Below are 22,500 nucleotides of genomic sequence, written 5' to 3'. Positions count from 1 at the left end.
TTTATCTGGTCTGTCACATCATTTTATCTGGTCAGCCACATCATTTTATCTGGTCCGTCACATCATTTTATCTGGTCTGCCACATAATTTTATCTAGTCCGCCACATTATTTTATGTGGTCGGCCACATCATTTTATCTGGTCCGCCACATCATTTTATCTGGTCCGCCACATCATTTTATCTGGTCTGCCACATCATTTTATGTGGTCCGCCACATCATTTGATCTGGTCTGCCACATCATTTTATCTGGTCTGCAACATCATTTTATCTGGTCTGCCACATCATTTTATCTGGTCCACCACATCATTTTATCTGGTCAGCCACATCATTTTATCTGGTCCGCCACATCATTTTATCTGGTCTGTCACATCATTTTATCTGGTCTGCCACATAATTTTATCTAGTCCGCCACATTATTTTATGTGGTCGGCCACATCATTTTATCTGGTCCGCCACATCATTTTATGTGGTCCGCCACATCATTTTATCTGGTCTGCCACATCATTTTATCTGGTCTGCAACATCATTTTATCTGGTCTGTTACCTCATTTTATGTGGTTTGCCACATCATTTTATCTGGTCTGCTACCTCATTTTATGTGGTTTGCCACATCATTTTATCTGGTCTGCAACATCATTTTATCTGGTGTGCCACATCATTTTATCTGGTCTGCTACCTCATTTTATGTGGTTTGCCACCTCATTTTACGTGGTCCGCCACATCATTTTATGTGGTCCACCACATCATTTTATCTGGTCTGCCACATAATTTTAGCTGGTCTGCAACATCATTTGATCTGGTCTGCCACATCATTTGATCTGGTCTGCCACATCATTTTATCTGGTCTGCCACCTCATTTTATCTGGTCTGCTACCTCATTTTATGTGGTTTTCCACATCGTTTTACGTGGTCCGCCACATCATTTTATGTGGTCCGCCACATCATTTGATCTGGTCTGCCACATTTTATGTGGGCCGCAACATCATTTTATCTGGTCTGCCACGTTTTATGTGGGCCGCCACATAATTGTATCTGGTCTGCCACATTTTATGTGGTCTGCCACATTGTATGTGGTCAGCCACATCATTTTATGTGGTCTGCCACATCATTTTATGTGGTCCGCCACATCATTTTATGTGGTCTGACACTTTTTATGTGGTCTGCCACATCATTTTATGTGGTCTGCCACTTTTTATGTGGTCAGCCACATCATTTTATGTGGTCCGCCACATCATTTTATGTGGTCCGCCACATCATTTTATGTGGTCTGCCAGATCATTTTATGTGGACGGCCACATTTTATGTTGTCCACCACATCATTTATCGAGGCCCACCACATCATTTATCGAGGCCCACCACATCATTTTATGTAGTCTGCCACATCATTTTATCTAGCCCGCCACATCATTTATCGAGGCACACCACATAATTTTATCTCATACTTGCCAACCCTCCCGTTTTTAGCGGGAGACTCCCGGTATTCAGCGCCTCTCCCGATAACCTCCCGGCAGAAATTTTCTCCCGACAAACTCCCGGTATTCAGCCGGAGCTGGAGGCCACGCCCCCTCCAGCTCAATGCGGACCTGAGTGGGGACAGCCTGTTCTCACGTCCGCTTTCCCACAATATAAACAGCTTGCCTGCCCAATGACGTCATAACATCTACGGCTTTTAGAGAGTAGAGTGCACAACTGCGCACACAACAAGGAGACGAAGCAGAAGAACGAGGAAGTTAAAGACATGGCGACGCCGTCGACGAGCAAGATGAAGAAATACGCTTGCAAGTTCCGAAACGAATGGAAACAAGAATTTCAGTTCATCCAGGACAGTTCGAAGGGGAAGGGGTATGTAATTATGTTGCCTGTACATTTTGTAGAACAGACTTCTCCATTGAACACGCTGGCCGAAATGATATACTCAGACATGAACGGAGAAGTTAAACAGGACAATGCTGCCATCTACTGGATAGCCTCTGGAACACTGAAATTCAAGTATTTATTTTATTTATATGTATAATAAAATATTTAATATAATATAAAATAAACACTTTATTATTATTTTAGCACGCTACAAAATGTTCTAAGCATTTGTTTTTTTTAAATGAATACTTAAATCTCTGCTTTGTCACCTTGCAATCATAGGTTTATATTCACATACATTCACTGTTACAAAGGGCCCTAACTGCAATGTGGCCCTCAGTTAAATTCCCACACTAGAAATATTATCAACAGTACCAATAATGCCCTATTGAAAAGGATGTTATTCTCAAAGGCGACACTAGAGGGCGGCCTTGTCCAACTCTTCAACACGGTGACGTCACCACATTTAAACTCACCACACACATATTGTGTCTCCTTCAATAATTCATCTTTAGGTAGGAGAGGGAAAAGAAGATTGGAGAAGATCTCTCCAACGTCACGAGAAAACATGACTCATATGATCACATCATGCATGGCCGTTAGTCATCACCCACAAAACCGTGTGTTCTTTTGTTTCGTTGTGACAAATGACCCATAAGGTTGCTATTTTATGGGTCACCCGCCCAGTGACACACACACACACACACACACACACACATTTGGTGATACATTTGCCTGGAGGTCTAAGCGATCACAGATCAATACTGATCAAACAACAGACTTCCTCTAATAGCACACAAAGGAAAGGCAGACATGTTCCATACAAGTACTTAGTACTAGTCTCAGTATTAGTACTAGTCACAGTATTAGTACTAGTCACAGTACAGTCACTGCTTTATATTAGAGGTGTTTCTAATATTTTGGGTACTACTGTACTAGGTAAACAATATTAGAGCCCATGATGGTATAACAATTCACTGTTACTTAGTTACTTAATCCTGGGGCCTTAGTGAGGTTTTTCCAACTGGGCTTGTTTACATGTGCAACGTTCTATTTTGTTCACCAAACTTTTTATACTGTGCGTGAATGCACAAAGGTGAGCTTTGTTGATGTTAATGACTTGTCGGAGTGCTAATCACACGAGAAAACAATTACACAAAGAGACTCGGTAAAGAATCTGGGTATTATCTTCCACCCAACTCCCTCGTGTGAGTCACACATTAAGAGTGTTACTAAAACGGCCTTCTCTCATCTCCGTAATATCGCTAAAATCCGTCCAATTTTGTCCACTAGCCACGCTGAGATCATTATTCATGCGTTCGTCTTGATTACTGTAACGTATTATTTGCGGGTCTCCTTATGTCTAGCATTAAAAGATTACAGTTGGTACAAAATGCGGCTTCTAGACTTTTGACAAGAACAAGAAAGTTTGATCATATTACGTTACGCCTATATTGTATATACCTATGTACCTATATACATATATATATATATATATATATATATATATATATATATATATATATATATATATATATATATATATATATATATATATATATATATATATATATATATATATACTGTATATAGCCTTATATACCTATATATATATATATATATATATATATATATATATATATATATATATATATATATATATATATATATATATATATACATATATATATATATATATAATGTATATAACTATACTGTATGTATCTATATATATTTATATGCATATATATATATATATATATATATATATATATATATATATATATATATATATATATATATATATATATATATATATATATATATATATATATATATATATATATATAGATACATACAGTATAGTTATATACATTATATATATATATATAGGTATATAAGGCTATATACAGTATATATATATATATATATATATATATATATATATATATATATATATATATATATATATATATATATATTATGTATATAACTATGCTGTATGTATCTTTATATACCTATATGCATATATATATATATATATATATATATATATATATATATATATATATATATATATATATATATATATATATATATATATATATATATAAGGGCTGCAACAACTAATCGATTAAATCGATTAAAATCGATTATTAAAATAGTTGCCAATTAATTTAGTCATCGATTCGTTGGATCTATGCTATGCGCATGCGCAGATATTTTTTTTCTTTTTTTTTTTAATTTAAAAAAAAAAAAAAATCTTTTTTTTTTTTAAATATACCTTTATTTATAAACTGCAACATCTACAAACAGCTGAGAAACAATAATCAAAATAAGTATGGTGCCAGTATGCTGTTTTTTTTCAATAAAATACTGGATAAGATAGAAATGTAGTTTGTCTCTTTTATCCGATTATTATAATAATGATAAATGGGTTATACTTGTATAGCGCTTTTCTACCTTCAAGGTGCTCAAAGCGCTTTGACAGTATTTCCACATTTACCCATTCACACACACATTCACACACTGATGGCGGGAGCTGCCATAAAATTAATCGATTAAGCGAATTAATAATCGACAGATTAATCGATTATCAAATTAATTGTTAGTTGCAGCCCTAATATATATACATATATATATATATATATATATATATATATATATATATATATATATATATATATATATATATATATATATATATATATATATATATATATATATATATATTAGGGCTGCAACTAACGATTAATCTGTCGATTATTACTTCGATTGATCGATTAATAATCGGATAAAAGAGACAAACTACATTTCTATCCTATCCAGTATTTTATTGAAAAAAAAACCAGCATACTGGCACCATACTTATTTTGATTATTGTTTCTCAGCTGTTTGTAAATGTTGCAGGCTATAAATAAAGGTTTATTTAAAAAATTAAAAAATTAAATTAATTTTAAAAAAAACAAACAAAAAAAAACCTCTGCGCATGCGCATAGCATAGATCCAACGAATCGATGACTAAATTAATCGGCAACTATTTTAATAATCAATTTTAATCTATTTAATCGATTAGTTGTTGCAGCCCTAATATATATATATATATATATATATATATATATATATATATATATATATATATATATATATATATATATATATATATATATATATATAGCACAATAAATAAGCAGGGGCGACAGGGACCTTCATAAGGTGTTACTCTCTCTTTGATGTAGCTGTTATGTAACAGCCTGCAACATGGTGGATGGCGGTGCAATACTGGGTGTCCTATCTGGGAATGTTTTGTTCAGTTAAAGTCATATTTAAATGAATATCACACTCCGCTGGTGTGAGTGTGGAAAACAAACAGTGGGACTTTTGCAAAGCAGCTGTGGTTTCACTGACGCCTGCAAGACTGTCAGAAGTTGAAACCCTCACTGGGGTTTCTTTGCCCGGAAAAAGGCCTTCGCTGTCTGGCGCTGGCAGGCCCGTGTTTGATCCACGACGAATGTCGGGCGGCACGATTCTGTTTGAGTTGGAGAAATTTCAAAGGTTCGGGTGGGACTACGTGACACTTGGGTGGCCCTAAATACAAACCCCAGAACCAGTGAAGTTGGCACGTTGTGTAAATGGTAAATAAAAAGAGAATACAATGATTTGCAAATCCTTTTCAACTTATATTCAATTGAATAGACTGCAAAGACAAGATACTTAACGTTCAAACTGGGTAACTTTTTGCAAATAAAAGCTCATTTGGAATTTGATGCCTGCAACGTGTAACTACAGTTCTGTGGAGGGGGGCGTGGCCTGCGGACCTGCAGTGAAGCGGGATGTGCCAGGACCGGCTTAGAGATCAGCGACAGGTGCATAGATGGCCCGCCTGGGCGTGTTTATCGAATCACCTGTCGCTCTGTTAAAGGCAGCGGCCGGGGTAGGAGAAAGGGGTGGACGGTGGAGCGCGAGCACGAGCCCGAGAGAGAGCGAGACTGAGGGGAAAAAAGACAATTGATTACAAAATAAAACATTGTTTTAACCCTGGAGGAGCCTGGCATGTCGGTCATTGGTGGTCCGAAGAACCAGGAAGCGCAAGTCTTCCACAAGTTCATTGCTACATCTGTAAATGCGTGTTAAAACTCTCCTATGCAAGGCGAAAACCGTTTATCAACAACACCCAGAAACGCTGTTGGCTTCGCTGGGCCCGAGCTCATCTAAGATGGACTGATACAAAGTGGAAAAGTGTTCTGTGGTCTGACGAGTCCACATTTCAAATAGTTTTTTTGGAAACTGTGGACGTCACGTCCTCCGGAACAAAGAGGAAAAGAACCATCCGGATTGTTCTAGGCGCAAAGTGTAAAAGCCAGCATGTGTGATGGTATGGGGGTGTATTATTGCCCAAGACATGGGTAACTTACACATCTGTGAAGGCGCCATTAATGCTGAAAGGTACATGGAGCAACATATGTTGCCATCCAAGCAACGTTATCATGGACGCCCCTGCTTATTTCAGCAAGACAATGCCAAGCCACGTGTTACATCAACGTGGCTTCGTAGTAAAAGAGTGCGGGTACTAGACTGGCCTGCCTGTAGTCCAGACCTGTCTCCCGTTGAAAATGTGTGGCGCATTATGAAGCCTAAAATAGCACAACGGAGACCCCCGGACTGTTGAACAACTTAAGCTGTACATCAAGCAAGAATGGGAAAGAATTCCACCTGAGAAGCTTCAAAAATGTGTCTCCTCAGTTCCCAAACCTTTACTGAGTGTTAATATCTTGTCTTTGCAGTCTATTCAATTGAATATAAGTTGAAAAGGATTAGCAAATCATTGTATTCTCTTTTTATTTACCATTTACACAACGTGCCAACTTCACTGGTTTTGTACATCACCCACTAATGTACCTAATTAAGTGTCCCTATATATGTTATCCCTGCGTGTGTACACACACACACACACACACACTGTAACGTGCACACTGCATCTTGCACACACAGCGAGGAGCCAATAAAAAGGTGATAAGCTCAGAGACTAATGTTTGCCAATCAAAGACACGGCTCATTACCCGCTCCAACACCTAATTGGCAGGCGGATGCACGGCTGATTGGAATACGCCGCACGTTCTCTCCCAGGCCTTCTTGCTCATGGAAAGTCTGCGACAAGGTCGCCGCATATAGACTAAAGTATCCATGCACACGTCTCAATCATTTCAGTAATCGATCCGGAAGCTTCAGTGAAACTTAAATCTTCTTGATACAAAGACATGTTGGGCAATTACGGGATTTACACAATGGAGGCGTTCCTCAAGGCACCCCTGTATGTCCTCTCCTTTTTGGCAATTGATATGTAACTAAGGCAGGCATGGGCAAATTAAGGCCCGGGGGCCACATGCGGCCCCGTTAACATTTTCAATGTGGCCCGCCGGACATTCCCAAAAACTTTTTTTAGATGTTTAAGATGGAAAGTGTAGCTGCCATTATGATGTGCAGTCATGTTTTCTAAGTCTTCAACTATACTAAGTATTCCAATGGTTGGAATCTGTGCTTTTGCATGATATACTAGTTACTATGGTAATCTAATGAGTTACTATGGTCATCTAATTAGTTACTATGGCCATCTAATGAGTTACTATGGTCATCTAATTAGTTACTATGGTCATCTAATTAGTTACTATGGTCATCTAATTAGTTACTATGGTCATCTAAGTACTTACTATGGTCATCTAAGTAGTTACTATGGTCATCTAATAAGTTACTATGGTCATCTAATTAGTTACTATGGCCATCTAAGTAGTTACTATGGTCATCTAAGTAGTTACTATGGTCATCTAATTAGTTACTATGGCCATCTAATTAGTTACTATGGCCATCTAAGTAGTTACTATGGTCATCTAATTAGTTACTATGGTCATCTAAGTAGTTACTATGGTCATCTAATTAGTTACTATGGTCATCTAATTAGTTACTATGGCCATCTAAGTAGTTACTATGGTCATCTAATTAGTTACTATGATCATCTAAGTAGTTACTATGGCCATCTAAGTAGTTACTATGGTCATCTAATTAGTTACTATGGTCATCTAAGTAGTTACTATGGCCATCTAATAAGTTACTATAGTCATCTAATAAGTTACTATGGTCATCTAATTAGTTACTATGGTCATCTAAATAGTTACTATGGTCATCTAAGTAGTTACTATGGTTATCTAATTAGTTACTATGGTCATCTAAGTAGTTACTATGGTCATCTAATTAGTTACTATGGTCATCTAAGTAGTTACTATGGTCATCTAAGTAGTTACTATGGTCATTTAATTAGTTACTTTTCTCATCTAATTAGTTACTATGGTCATCTAATTAGTACAGATGTCCGATAATATCGGACTGCCAATATTATCGGCCGATAAATGCTTTAAAATGTAATATCGGAAATTATCGGTATCGGTTTCAAAAAGTAAAATGTATGACTTTTTCAAACGCCGCTGTGTACACGGACGTAGGGAGTAGTACAGAGTGCCAATAAACCTTAAAGGCACTGCCTTTAAGACCGGCCCAGTCACATAATATCTACGGTTTTTCACACACACAAGTGAATGCAAGCCATACTTGGTCAACAGCCATACAGGTCACACTGAGGGTGACCGTATAAACAACTTTAACACTGTTACAAATATGCGCCACACTGTGAACCCACACCAAACAAGAATGACAAACACATTTCGGGAGAACATCGGCACCGTAACACAACAGAACAAATACCCAGAACCCCTTGCAGCACTAACTCTTCCGGGACGCTACAATATACACCGCCCACCTCAACCCCGCCCACCTCAACCTCCTCATGCTCTCTCAGGGAGAGCATGTCCCAAATTCCAAGCTGCTGTTTTGAGGCATGTTTAAAAAAAATAATGCACTTTGTGACTTCAATAATAAATATGGCAGTGCCATGTTGGCATTTATTTTCCATAACTTGAGTTGATTTATTTTGGAAAACCTTGTTATATTGTTTAATGCAGGGGTCACCAACCTTTTTGAAAGCAAGAGCTACTTCTTGGGTACTGATTAATGCGAAGGGCTACCAGTTTGATACACACTTAAATAAATTGCCAGAAATAGCCAATTTGCTCAATTTACCTTTAACTCTGTTATTATTAATAATTAATGATATTTACACTTAACTGAAAACACAAAAAAAATGACAATTAAATTTTGAAACATAGTTTATCTTCAATTTCGACTCTTTAAAATTCAAAATTCAACCGAAAAAAAAGAAGAGAAAAACTAGCAAATTCGAATCTTTTTGAAAAAATTAAAAAAATAATTTATGGAACATCATTAGTAATTTTTCCTGTCTAAGATTAATTTTAGAATTTTGATGACATGTTTTAAATAGGTTAAAATCCAATCTGCACTTTGTTAGAATATATAACAAATTGGACCAAGCTATATTTCTAACAAAGACAAATCATTATTTCTTCTATATTTTCCAGAACAAAAAATTTAAAAGAAATTCAAAAGACTTTGAAATAAGATTCAAATTTGATTATACAGATTTTCTAAATTTTCCAGAATATTTTTTTTGAATTTTAATCATAATAAATTTGAAGAAATATTTCACAAATATTCTTCGTCGAAAAAACAGAAGCTAAAATGAAGAATTAAATTACAATGTATTTATTATTCTTTACAATAAAAAAAATGAAAAAAATTACTTCAACATTGATTTAAATTGTCAGGAAAGAAGAGGAAGGAATTTAAAAAGTAAAAATGTATATGTGTTTAAAAATCCTAAAATCATTTTTAAGGTTGTATTTTTTCTCTAAAATTGTTTTTCTGAAAGTTATAAGAAGCAAAGTAAAAAAATAAATGAATTTATTAAAACAAGTGAAGACCAAGTCTTTAAAATATTTTCTTGGATTTTCAAATTCTATTTGAGTTTTGTCTCTCTTAGAATTAAGAACGTCGGGCAAAGCGAGACCAGCTTGCTAGTAAATAAATACAATTTAAAAAATAGAGGCAGCTCACTGGTAAGTGCTGCTATTTGAGCTATTTTTAGAACAGGCCAGCGGGCTACTCATCTGGTCCTTACGGGCTACCTGGTGCCCGCGGGCACCGCGTTGGTGACCCCTGGTTTAATGCATCCAGCGGGGCATCACAACAAAATTAGGCATAATAATGTGTTCACTCCACGACTGTATATAACGGTATCGGTTGATATCGGAATCGGTAATTAAGAGTTGGACAATATCGGCAAAAAAGCCATTATCGGACATCTCTACTAATTGGTTACTATGGTCATCTGTTTCTGAAACGACACCAATTTTTTTCCTCACAATTTTCAACTTACTTGAAGTGTTTTGTCAAGAGGATTTTTTTGTAATGTTTACATTTTCAGAATGTGCTTGTTCTAAGAAAAACATTTAAAGTTGTCTTGTAAAGGTGAGATTGACACCCCTGAGGTAGAATATGCTTTTAAAAAACACAAAAAGTTGCACACTTTAAGGCTTAAAGGCCTACTGAAATGATTTTTTTTTTTATTTAAATGGGGATAGCAGATCCATTCTATGTGTCATACTTGATCATTTCGCGATATTGCCATATTTTTGCTGAAAGGATTTAGTAGAGAACATCGACGATAAAGTTCGCAACTTTTGCTCGCTGATTAAAAAAAAGCCTTGCCTGTACCGGAAGTAGCGTGACGTCACAGGAGCTAGTATTCCTCACAATTCCCCGTTGTTTACAATGGAGCGAGAGATTTGGACAGAGAAAGCGACGATTACCCCATTAATTTGAGCGAGGATGAAAGATTCGTAGATGAGGAACGTTACAGTGAAGGACTAGAGAAGCAATGAAGGACGTATCTTTTTTCGCTCTGACCGTAACTTAGGTACAAGCTGGCTCATTGGATTCCACACTCTCCTTTTTCTATTGTGGATCACGGATTTTTATTTCAAACCACCTCGGATACTATATCCTCTTGAAAATGAGAGTCGAGAACGCGAAATGGACATTTAAAGTGACTTTTATCTCCACGACAATACATCGGTGACACACTTAGCTACTGAGCTAACGTGATAGCATCGTTCTCAAATGAAGATAGAAACAAAATAAATAAACCCCTGACTGGAAGGATAGACAGAAGATCAACAATACTATTAAACCATGTACATGTAACTACACGGTTAAACATTCTCAGCCTGGTAAGGCTTAACTATGCTGTTGCTAACGACGCTAAGGCTAATTTAGCAACTTAGCAACCGGACCTCACAGAGCTATGATAAAAACATTAGCGCTCCACCTACGCCAGCCAGCCCTCATCTTACCATCAACACCCGTGCTCACCTGCGTTCCAGCGATCGACGGCGCGACGAAGGACTTCATCCGTGGGTTTGGCGGCAAGCATCGGCTAGGCCAGGGGTCGGCAACCCGCGGCTCTAGAGCCGCATGCGGCTCTTTAGCGCCGCCCTAGTGGCTCTCTGAAGCTTTTTCAAAAATGTATGAAAAACGGAAAAAGATGAGGGGGAAAAAAATACATTTTTTGTTTTAATATGGTTTCTGTAGGAGGACAAAGATGACACAAACCTCCCTAATTGTTATAAATCACACTGTTTATATCAAACATGCTTCACTGATTCGAGTATTTGGCGAGCGCCGTTTTGTCCTACTAATTTTGGCGGTCCTTGAACTCACCGTGTAGCTTGTTTCCATGTATAACTCTCTCCGACTTTCTAGGGCGTGTTTTATGCCACTTCTTTTTCTGTCTCATTTTGTCCACCGCACTTTTAACGTGCGTGAATGCACAAAGGTGAGTTTTGTTGATGTTATTGACTTGTGTGGAGTGCTAATCAGACATATTTGGTCACTGCATGACTGCAAGCTAATCGATGCTAACATGCTATTTAGGCTAGCTATATGTACATATTGCATCATTATGCCTCGTTTGTAGCTATATTTGAGCTCATTTAGTTCCCTTTAAGTCATCTCAATTCAATGTATATCTCATGACACACTATCTGTATGTAATATGGCTTTTAATTTGTTGCGGCTCCAGACAGATTTGTTTTTGTATTTTTGCTCAAATATGGCTCTTTCAACATTTTGGGTTGCCGACCCCTGGGCTAGGCGTAGTAAGTAGTCCTTGTTGTGTTGCTGTAAGTATTGTACTTAGCCGCTAAGACACCGATCGATCCCACCTACAACGTTCTTCTTTGCAGCCTCCATTGTTCATTAAACAAATTGCAAAAGATTCACCAACACAGATGTCCAGAATACTGTGGAATTTTGTCGAAGAAAACAAGAGGTTTCTGTATCGGGTCCGACGGGGTCCAACCACTTCCGTGGATTTTGTGACGTCACGCGCATAAATCATATCCAAAGGAGTTTTTCAACCGGAAGTGTGGCGGGAAATTTAAAATGTCACTTTATAAGTTAACCCGGCCGTATTGGCATGTGTTGCAATGTTCAGATTTCATCATTGATATATAAACTATCAGACTGCGTGGTCGCTAGTAGTGGCTTTCAGTAGGCCTTTAATGTGATGAGGAACAACTGTAGTCTTAAACAAGTAAATGACTAGTGGCCCGTTTCTAGAACAGTAGCCCAAACATAGGCTCACATAAACCTGCCTGATGAGGATGTTTGACAGAAGTGAAACCAAAGTAGCTCCAACTTTTGCAGAGTCTCACCTAACACCAATGACTCAACCAGAGGTCCAGCTGCGAAGGTGCCTCATGTTCAGAAATTAATTTTCCAGAACCAAACACTGGAAGGGATCTGTCCCAGTGGAAGTTGAAGACACTCCAAGTCCACGTCTGACTTGGGTTGCACCGATGAGTCATGTGATCTGAAGTCTACACAGCATCCCGCTCGGTAGATCTCAGCAGCATGTGGTCAGAGGCGGACATTTTTCCACCCGGGTGGAGGGCATGGCTGACGGGCCCTCAGGACGCACGTGCACACGTATCACACTTCACGTTCACCCTCGCTACAACCGACTGGAATCGTCCTGAGAAGCGACTAGGGCGCCACACGTGAACATGTCAACAACACCCACACATGCACACGGTGTGCTTAGTTCCCCCTCTGCAGCTCGAGGCCTGGATGCACAAACATGTCCGATCTGCCAAGTCTTCCCCTTGCTGACAGCTGGGGGGGGGGGAACTTACCAACAGATACACGCTTTAAACGTGTGCACATCATACAGAACAGCCTGAATGTGATATTACACTGCAAGTAACATCAGTTAGCATACTTGAATGTACACATCTCACTTTATTATATCCTCTCAATACTAGAAATTAAAACTTGCTTTAACTTAGAGTAGTCAGTGTGCGACTGGTATAGTACTGCCGTACAGCCCAGTTTCCAAAAGGGGAGAATCATGTTAGGCTTTAGAATGTCGCCCTATATGTTGCAATTCATGTTTCTTTGAACATTTTGGTATAAAAAAATCTAATATATATATATATATATATATATACATATATATATATATATATATATATATATATATATATATATATATATATATATATATATATACAAACCCCGTTTCCATATGAGTTGGGAAATTGTGTTAGATGTAAATATAAACGCAATACAATGATTTGCAAATCATTTTCAACCCATATTCAATCGAGTATGCTACAAAGATAATATAATATGCAAATAATCATTAACTTTAGAATTTGATGCCAGCAACACGTGACAAAGAAGTTGGGAAAGGTGGCAATAAATACTGATAAAGTTGAGGAACGCTCATCAAACACTTATTTGGAACATCCCACAGGTGTGCAGGCACATTGGGAACAGGTGGATGCCATGATTGGGTATAAAAGTCGATTCCGCGAAATGCTCAGTCATTCACAAACAAGGATGGGGCGAGGGTCACCGCTTTGTCAACAAATGCGTGAGCAAATTGTTGAACAGTTTAAGAAAAACCTTTCTCAACCAGCTGTTGCAAGGAATTTAGGGATTTCACCATCTACGCTCCGTAATATCATCAAAGGGTTCAGAGAATCTGGAGAAATCACTGCACGTAAGCAGCTAAGCCCGTGACCTTTGATCCCTCAGGCTGTACTGCATCTACAAGCAACATCAGTGTGTAAAGGATATCACCACATGGGCTCAGGAACACTTCAGAAACCCACTGTCAGTAACTACAGTTGGTCGCTACATCTGTAAGTGCAAGTTAAAACTCTCCTATGCAAGGCGAAAACCGTTTTATCAACAACACCCAGGAACGCCGTCGGCTTCGCTGGGCCTGAGCTCATCTAAGATGGACTGATACAAAGTGGAAAAGTGTTCTGTGGTCTGACGAGTCCACATTTCAAATTGTTTTTGGAAACTGTGGACGTCGTGTCCTCCGGACCAAAGAGGAAAAGAACCATCCGGATTGTTCTAAGCGCAAAGTGTAAAAGCCAGTATGTGTGATGGTATGGGGGTGTATTAGTGCCCAAGACATGGGTAACTTACACATCTGTGAAGGCACCATTAATGCTGAAAGGTACATACAGGTTTTGGAGCAACATATGTTGCCATCCAAGCAACGTTACCATGGACGCCCCTGCTTATTTCAGCAAGACAATGCCAAGCCACGTGTTACATCAACGTGGCTTCATAGTAAAAGAGTGCGGGTACTAGACTGGCCTGCCTGTAGTCCAGACCTGTCTCCCATTGAAAATGTGTGGCGCATTATGAAGCCTAAAATAGCACAAGGGAGACCCCCGGACTGTTGAACAACTTAAGCTGTACATCAAGCAAGAATGGGAAAGAATTCCACCTGAGAAGCCTAAAAAATGTGTCTCCTCAGTTCCCAAACCTTTACTGAGTGTTGTTAAAAGGAAAGGCCATGTAACACAGTGGCGAACATGCCCTTTCCCAACTACTTTGGCACGTGTTGCAGCCATGAAATTCTAAGTTAATTATTATTTGCATAAAAAACATCAAATATCTTGTCTTTGTAGTGCATTCAATTGAATATGGGTTGAAAATAATTTTCAAATCATTGTATTCCGTTTATATTTACATGTAACACAATTTCCCAAATCATATGGAAACGGGGTTGGTATTTTTTTAATAAAAATAAAAAAAACACTTGGAATTTTAAAATAAAAAATTTGATTTTTATATATATATATATATATATATATATATATATATATATATATATATATATATATATATATATATATATATATATATATATGTCACATTTTTTATTTAAAAATTCCAAGTGTTTTTGTTTTGTACATAAGAATAGAAAAAAGTATATATATATATATATATATATATATATATATATATATATATATATATGTATATATATATATATATATATATATATATATATATATATATATATATATATATATATATATATATACTTTTTTCTATAATTTTTTTGTTTTAGTATTCCAAAGTCGTTAATAATTAACATGAGGGATGCCCAATACATCCGTTTTACTTCCAACTTGATCCCGGTATCGGAGCCACGAGTGCTATTAGTCCGATACGATATCAGCAGGGATCATCAATTGTACTACCTTGTAGCGTGGCATGGTAGAAAAAAGGTTCCGTCAAGTGAAATGAGTCAAACGGATCAATGAAACACTCACCTTATGACAGATTTATACTTTTTAAGTGTTCAATTGTGTTTTGGCGACACCCGGTGGTCACATGACATCATTGAAGACATTTGAAGTACGCAACTATGATTATTTGAGTAGTTTGTTTTGACCAATGTCATGTTTTAGATGGCAATATTGTTCAACCAAAGACACTTATTGGTTATACCTATGTCCAGCTTATGTGCTCTTGTGCACTTAGCCGCGGTGTAGCTGCCAGCTCCCAGTAGCCAATGGCCTACCATGTTTAGCGTTGACTAAAATACAAGAAAATATCTACCCTGTGTGCTTATTTGAGGACATTTCCATGTTTTCTTTACACAAGTAAACGTGCTGCAGGACTACTTGTATCGGAGCTTATATCAAAGATTTTTTATGATTATTATTTTTATCTGTCAATATCGGATTGGGACACCGCTACTGTAAATACATGCAAACAAAGCATCAAATAATGACAGGTTTGTACTTTATTTTGGTTATTTCTGTTTCCCATGTGCTTTCTCCGGTCCTTGCTGAGCGCCGATCTGCACTCCTGCGTCTGATTAGTGATTAAGAGTCACACCTGCCAGAGATCACTAATCAGGAGGCTTCCTATGACCGAGCCTCTGATAAGTGTTTGTGCTTTGCACCTCTATGCTGCATTCCGTGCTTTTATCTTCATTAATTCCGTGTTTAGCTACACATGGCTTGCCGTCTCTGCATCCTGGGGTTCAGACCGACAACACAGAACGTAGCAAGTACGGCGCAAATCAACCACAGCAAACTGACACACTCGCCCAACCGTGCTAAAGACCAGACTTTGACTACGAACCATCCGTTGAATCATCATCAGTGGTGAGTACCTCATACATTTTCTGGTTTAAAAGTGTGTTTAATAAGTGTGTGACGCGTACTTAAAGGGTAGTTTGTTCAACTGGTGGCCCGGGGGCCAAATGCGGCCCTGGAATGACACCAGACCGACCCAAAAGTTCAGTTCAAAAACTTTAGAGACTAAAATTTCTGCAGCACATTCCTAAAAACACCAGAGCGCTGTCATATAGACCAGTGGTCCCCAACCTTTTTGTACTTGCGGACCGGTCAATGCTTGAAAATTTGTCCCACGGACCGGGGGGGTTAGTAAAAAAAAAAAAATTATTATTTTTTTTTTTTTTTTTTGTCATAACGAAATACAATCATGTGTGCTTACGGACTGTATCCCTGCAGACTGTATTGATTTATATTGATATATAATGTATATATTGTGTTTTTTATGTTGATTTAATAAATAAAAAAATATATACATATATAATTTTATTTTATTTTATTTTATTTATTTATTTATTTTTTTAAATTTCTTGTGGTTGGGAAGACTGATATAGACCAGTGGTCCCAAACCAACAATCCGGGGACCCGTACCGATCCATGCCGCAATAATGTGCCAGATGTTAGGCAAAGACTACTTTCCGTCTGCAGGGCCATTGTATATCGATCATTACCCAAATGCGTGGTTCTTAACCTGTTTGACCTCGGTACCCAACTTTTCCACTACACCGGGGCCCGGGGACCACTCCAATATTAACACCGAATTAGTAATCTTACTCTTGATTTTGATCATTTTCAATAAAATAAAAATATCTAAACTACTTAGAGTTTACTACCTTGTCAATATATATAAAAAAATGTGTAAATCACAAAGATTATTCATTTAACAAATAAACCTTAGGCTTAGGTCAGGCTAATTAGGAAAAAAATAAATGTACATACAATATGTATTATGTTGTGCTAAAATTAATAAACTCAATTAATAATAAATATGTTTCTTAACTAAACTCAATAGAATTAAAGTGCAAATGAAAATCTTGCTTCACCACTTTAGTCATAATTTTTTGCGCTTAAGAAATTTCTCTATGACATTAGCGCCAGACTTCTTCTGTTTGTTTGATATTGTCCTTACTGCCACAAGTGGTGGAAAAGTGTATTGCAACTGAGTACTGCTGCTGAAAAATAGACATTTTAAGGGGCGCTTGCAGCCCAACACTGGGCCCCCGGCCCTATGGTTAAACACTGGTATATACAGGTTGGGGAACCCCTATATAGATGATCTTTGACTAACTTTTTTTTAGTAAGTCTTGAGAAACAGCATATGAAGAGAAATTGAGTCTTTTTTAATGCTCCCTAACAAAAAGTGGATTTGCAACCTAAAAAGAAATTGCAAGCAAATAATGGTTTGCGAACACAAAAATACCAAAAAAATATTTATATATAACTTTATTAGTGTCAAAAATAGACATTTTTATTGGTGTCTCTATTGCTCACGCTTAATTGTAGTTTGTGAATGGTTTTGTAATGCAGCCCCTGCAAATAGCGGGGAACTACTGTACTGCGATACAAGAGTCTGCTGTACATTATCTATGACCTAGGTGTCCAAGTCAAGGCCCGCGGGCCGGAACATTCTATGGCCCCTGGGATGATATTTGATTAGTGTTACAACCGAATACAGAAAAAACATGCACTCTCCAAAAAAACGTAATAAAACTAAAAATAAAAATAAATATAAAAATAAATATAAAAATAAATATAAGAATAAATATACAAATAAATATACAAATAAATATAAAAATAAATATAAATATAAATAATAATAATGATAAAGATAATAATAATGATAATAATACTGATGATGATAATAAAAATAAAGAAAAAAAATAAAATTTAAATATATATATATATATATATATATATATATATATATATATATATATATATATATATATATATATTTAAAGATAAATAAAAAATAAAGATAAATGGTGCATAAAGAGGCACACTGACGAAGACCTTGTCGAAACCGGTCTGTTTGGTAGTGCCAGTGCAGTTTTATAATAAAATTATAAGAACACAAGTGTTGCTGGCCTTGCTTTTTCTTTTAGTATTAGAACCGGCCCGCTGGCCACAGACGCCTGCTGCTGTTTTGCACGCACCAATATTCCATCAGTGTTGGCGCTAGGAATTTTCAAAATGGGGTCCAAGGGACCCCATCAAGTCATAAAAATGGGGTCTCACAGTAACTTTTTGTAACTGTTTTGAAAACAAATGATAAATGTATGCATTGTCCTGTTATATCTCATATTATGTTTTACAAAAAGGTTGTCATAAAAGTTACTTAATTCACTAAAAAAATATTACAAAATAAAACAAATGTTTATGTAAATGTATTCAGTTCTAAACATGCATTCACTTTCTTCTTTACTTCATGGATCGAAACTTTATTTTTTTCTATATTTTTATTGTAATATTTTCAAAATGTTTGTTTTATTTTTGGCCAAAATACGACAAAGAAAACAATCTGAAGTTGTCTTTATTTTTTAGTATTAATGCCACGTTTTTAATAGTCCGGCCCAGATTTGTGCACAGATTTTCCTCCATGCGGCCCCTGAGCTAAAATGAGTTTGACACCCCTGCTCTATGATTATACTTTGTTTTGGTACTTTAAAAATGCCAACTTTGTTGTTTATTTCCAAACTATTGCAAAGGGAATGGCAGTTTCTAGTTGTAATGCCACAGTTCGACCACTGCAGTTTTTCAAGTCACACTCTTCCTCCATTCAGTTTCTGACTGACTGCCTGATCACTGTGTTTTTAATTTCCTAACGCTGAATCTCAAAGTGTCTTGTTGATATAATTGAATCCAATGTGGCGGTCATGCTAAAGATATCATCACGTCACCCACGCCTCCACAGTCCAGTTCTTTCCATTAAGTGGCAATCTCCTTATCTCGTAGCTGAAGCATAACGTCAACTGAACTAAACTTATCCGCCTGGGGTGTTTTTAGAAAATACAAGTTCTAAATTTGAGCTTCTTGCAGTCTCTGAAGTGAATTGGAAGAGGAGCCTTCTAAACTTGTGAGTTGAGGGTAGAATATGTCTGATACGTTGCTAACTTAAAACAGGTTTTGAAGAAGAACTTGTTAAAAATGAAAGATCTGTGTTTACTGGAAGTTCTCAGGCCAGATTCCAATTGAGGCATCTGATCTATGATGCAAAACAAAGAATAAGGAGGAGACCTTACAGTTGCAACCCCTTGCATGACTGTTCTTTCAGGGAAATTATTTCAAACCTTTTAGTTTTACCAGTCAATATTTCATCAATAAGACACAATGTAACTATAATTAAACGTTTAGTCACATCATAGACCTCTCCCTTCAGTCCCTTTTGTTCTCCGAACAAGGGTTGGAGAGTTCAGATGAATGCCATATGGACTCATCCATTGTTTGTCATGACACGAAAGTGTTTGTGCAAATGTCGAAACAACTATTCAATTGTAGCGTACAATTAATGCTAACTTAGCTCTTTTTCCGTCACTCCGGGATTTTGCAGGGGGCGGGGGGGGTTTTCCTGATTGCCTGGAGCATTTTCCAAAAGTTGCAATGTCTTTTTAAAGCAGCCCTACTAACCCAGCAGGCACAAGACGTTGATACAACATTGATTCAACGTACATGTCCTTCTAAAACTGACTTTGAAACAACAATAGTTGTATTTGTAAATTGAGACAACGTTGATGTCCAATGTTGGATCCACGTTGTTGGTTGGGAAATGACCAAAATGTAATGGTCAAATCGTCAGAACTCAACATTGATTAAACGTTGACAAAAAGCATGTTCTTTCAACGTATATGTGTAGTAGAATATTGGTTGGGAAATGACCAAAATTCAATGGTCAAATCAACGTCATAACCTGACATTGATTAAATGTTGCCAAAAAGCATGTTTCAACATATTTGTGTCGTAGAATATCGGTTGGGAAATGACCAAATTTCAAAGGTCAAATCGTCAGAACACAACATCGATTAAACGTTGCCAAAAAGCATGTTCTTTCAACGTATTTGTGTTGTAGAATATTGGTTGGGAAATGAAAAAAATTCAATGGTCAAATCAACGTCATAACCTGACATTGATTAAATGTTGCCAAAAAGCATGTTTCAACATATTTGTGTTGTAGAATATCGGTTGGGAAATGACCAAATTTCAATGGTCCAATCGTCAGGACTCAACATTGATTAAACGTTGCCAAAAAGCATGTTCTTTCAACGTATTTGTGTTGTAGAATATTGGTTGGGAAATGAAAAAAATTCAATGGTCAAATCAACGTCATAACCTGACATTGATTAAATGTTGCCAAAAAGCATGTTTCAACACATTTGTGTTGTAGAATATCGGTTGGGAAATGACCAAATTTCAATGGTCCAATCGTCAGGACTCAACATTGATTAAACGTTGCCAAAAAGCATGTTCTTTCAACGTATTTGTGTAGTACAATATTGGTTGGGAAATGACCAGATTTCAATGGTCAAATCGTCAGAACTCAACATTGATTAAACATTGCCAAAAAGCATGTTCTTTCAACGTATTTGTGTAGTAGCATATTGGTTGGGAAATGACCAAAATTAAATGGTCAAATCAACGTCAGAACCCAACATTAATTTAACGTTGTCAAAAAGCATGTTTCAACGTTTTATTTGTGTAGTAGAATATTGGTTGGGAAATGACCAAATTCAATGGTCAAATCAACGTCATAACCTGACATTGATTAAACGTCATCAGAGTATGTTGTTTCAACGTTGTATTTGTGTTGTAGAATATCGGTTGGGAAATGACCAAATTTCAATGGTCAAATCGTCAGAACTCAACATTGATTAAACGTTGCCAAAAAGCATGTTCTTTCAACGTATTTGTGTTGTAGAATATTGGTTGGGAAATGACCAAAATTCAATGGTCAAATCAACGTCATAACCTGACATTGATTAAACGTCGTCAAAAAGTATGTTGTTTCAACATATTTGTGTCGTAGAATATCGGTTGGGAAATGACCAAATTTCAATGGTCAAATCGTCAGAACTCAACATTGATTAAACGTTGCCAAAAAGCATGTTGTTTCAACGTATTTGTGTTGTAGAATATTGGTTGGGAAATGACCAAAATTCAATGGTCAAATCAACGTCATAACCTGATATTGATTAAACGTCCTCAAAAAGTATGTTGTTTCAACATATTTGTGTTGTAGAATATCGGTTGGGAAATGACCAAATTTCAATGGTCAAATCGTCAGAACACAACATTGATTAAACGCTGCCAAAAAGCATGTTCTTTCAACGTATATGTGTAGTAGAATATTGGTTGGGAAATGACCAAAATTCAATGGTCAAATCAACGTCATAACCTGACATTGATTAAATGTTGCCAAAAAGCATGTTTCAACATATTTGTGTTGTAGAATATCGGTTGGGAAATGACCAAATTTCAATGGTCAAATCGTCAGGACTCAACATTGATTAAACGTTGCCAAAAAGCATGTTCTTTCAACGTATTTGTGTAGTAGAATATTGGTTGGGAAATGACCAAATTTCAATGGTCAAATCGTCAGGACTCAACATTGATTAAACGTTGTCAAAAAGCATGTTGTTTCAACGTTTTATTTGTGTAGTAGAATATTGGTTGGGAAATGACCAAAATTCAATGGTCAAATCAACGTCATAACGTGACATTGATTAAACGTCATCAAAGTATGTTGTTTCAACGTTGTATTTGTGTTGTAGAATATCGGTTGGGAAATTACCAAATTTCAATGGTTAAATCGTCAGAACTCAACATTGATTAAACGTTGCCAAAAAGCATGTTGTTTCAACATATTTGTGTTGTAGAATATTGGTTGGGAAATGACCAAAATTCAATGGTCAAATCAATGTCAGAACCTAACATTAATTTAACGTTGTCAAAAAGCATGTTTCAACGTTTTATTTGTGTAGTAGAATATTGGTTGGGAAATGACCAAAATTCAATGGTCAAATCAACGTCATAACGTGACATTGATTAAACGTCATCAAAGTATGTTGTTTCAACGTTGTATTTGTGTTGTAGAATATCGGTTGGGAAATTACCAAATTTCAATGGTTAAATCGTCAGAACTCAACATTGATTAAACGTTGCCAAAAAGCATGTTGTTTCAATGTATTTGTGCTGTAGAATATTGGTTGGGAAATGACCAAAATT

The 22,500-nt window shown here is 36.6% G+C and overlaps 1 protein-coding gene across 1 annotated transcript in view; it reads right to left on the bottom strand.

Moving 5' to 3' along the window:
* LOC133630230 (guanine nucleotide exchange factor VAV3-like) overlaps positions 1 to 22,500 on the bottom strand; it is a 277,047-nt gene that overhangs the window by 160,441 nt on the left and 94,106 nt on the right. The gene's annotated exons all lie outside the window — the stretch shown is intronic.

Source organism: Entelurus aequoreus, linkage group LG15, assembly GCF_033978785.1.
Source record: "Entelurus aequoreus isolate RoL-2023_Sb linkage group LG15, RoL_Eaeq_v1.1, whole genome shotgun sequence".
In the NCBI taxonomy this organism is placed as follows: domain Eukaryota; kingdom Metazoa; phylum Chordata; class Actinopteri; order Syngnathiformes; family Syngnathidae; genus Entelurus; species Entelurus aequoreus.
Note: the sequence above shows the minus strand (reverse complement) of the source record. Positions and strands in the feature narration are given on the sequence as shown.